The sequence below is a fragment of the Bison bison genome, unplaced genomic scaffold (assembly GCF_000754665.1).
Source record: "Bison bison bison isolate TAMUID 2011002044 unplaced genomic scaffold, Bison_UMD1.0 scf7180017864381, whole genome shotgun sequence".
Classification (NCBI taxonomy): Eukaryota; Metazoa; Chordata; class Mammalia; order Artiodactyla; family Bovidae; genus Bison; species Bison bison.
Window position 1 is genome coordinate 160871 of NW_011494953.1, and position 1641 is coordinate 162511.

A 1641-nucleotide genomic window follows, 5' to 3' on the forward strand; every position below is an offset into this window, starting at 1 on the left:
GTCCCTCTGTGTGCATCAGGCACTGAACCACTGCATAAACAGCAGGGAGCCTTCCACCCTCCCTGGGATGATTGTGTGCCTCTAACTCCAGGAGCCTGGGCTGTAGAGGAACCCAACTCTGTGAGGGTGAAGGTGGGGGAAGGAGGGGACCCTTCGTGAAGGCGGAAGTGCTTCAACCCCAGGAGGAGAAAAGGAGTTGGCCAATCCACCCCCCACCCCCCACCCCCTGGCTTTCAGGAGAAGCAAGTTTCTCCCTCACCCAAGAAAATGCCACTCAGATGAACTGGGTCCCAATGCTGAAGATTACTCACCCCAGATCACTGGGCTTTTCCTTTGTGGTAGGGTTTACTCATACAGAAATGCAAATGAACAGGGAAAGATTACAGCTTAAACCCTTATTCACAGAGCAAGTCTTTAATTACCAGCTAGCTTTGTTATCAGCTAATGTATTAGTGAAAATGGTTGGCAGTCAGCAGAGAACTGAGACTGGGGCATAGAATGGGATGGGGGATCTAGTCACTAAATATGGAGGTGGGCTCCCTCTGTGCAGGCGTGGGAAGGTTGGAGACAAAAGCTCTTCCTTCTCAGTTTTCCTGGAGGATCTCTTTATCTATTCCCCAAAGCCAAGTGTGTGCGTGCTCAGTCGGTCAGCTGTGTCTGACTCTCACCCAACTCAGGAGTGTGAACACACTCTGTACATGGAGGAGGCTCTCACTGCAGTTCTGAGAGGCACCTTTAAACGCGAGCAGCTTGTCCAAACGTGGCCCAGGGCAAAAAAGATGGGAAAGGTTGTCATGGTTCACCAAGAAGCATCCCAGGCCTCACTCAATATTTAGGGAACATAATGGGTGAATGCACAAAAGGAGAGGGCAGCCCCATTCTGCCTCAGTTATCCACATTGGTGGTGGTGGTGTGTATATGTGTGTGTGTGTGTGTGTGTATTTGTGTGGATATTTGTATGTGTCTGAGTGAGGGTGAGGGGCAACATATCCCAGTGCTTCACTCTCCTTGAAAATGCACGTTAGACTTGTTGCTAATGGATTCTTTTGGGTGGGGTGATGGTGGGGGCTTTACTATTGTTAACTGTGCTCTGCTGGTTGAAAGTCCAATGAGTCCACTTTCTCTGAGTCCTCTCAGAGGACCATGGCGAAGGCAGCCCAGAATGCCCTCTGGAGTTTCACCATAAGTGATGGGCCAGTGATTGTGAAGAATTGTATTGACCCTGAGATGTCAAACGGTTGATACCCAAGCTCATGGTTGAATGTGGGAGGTAGACCAGCTGGCACTGGCCACCTGAAGGATGAGGTGGAGATGAGTGAAGCCATCTTTGGAAGGTCTGTGGAGGAGGCAGGCTTGCAGACTGTCATGTACAAACAAGGCTGTGCCCATTACAGGACCTACTGGGCAGAGTCAGGCAGGGCTTGTAGCCCAGAGCAAGGTGTTTCAGTTTCCTGTTGCTGCAGCAGCAAAAGAAGAACAAGGTGGTGGAAAGTTGAGAAATAGGTGGTTTAGTAGGAAGCCTCATGTCATTTTGAACCCACAAAGAACTTGGCTCACCAGTTGAGGCAGATCCGGCCTTAAAGGATGACTTGTCTGAAATCCCACTTCTCCACCCAGGCTCCCCACCCAAGACCCAAGACT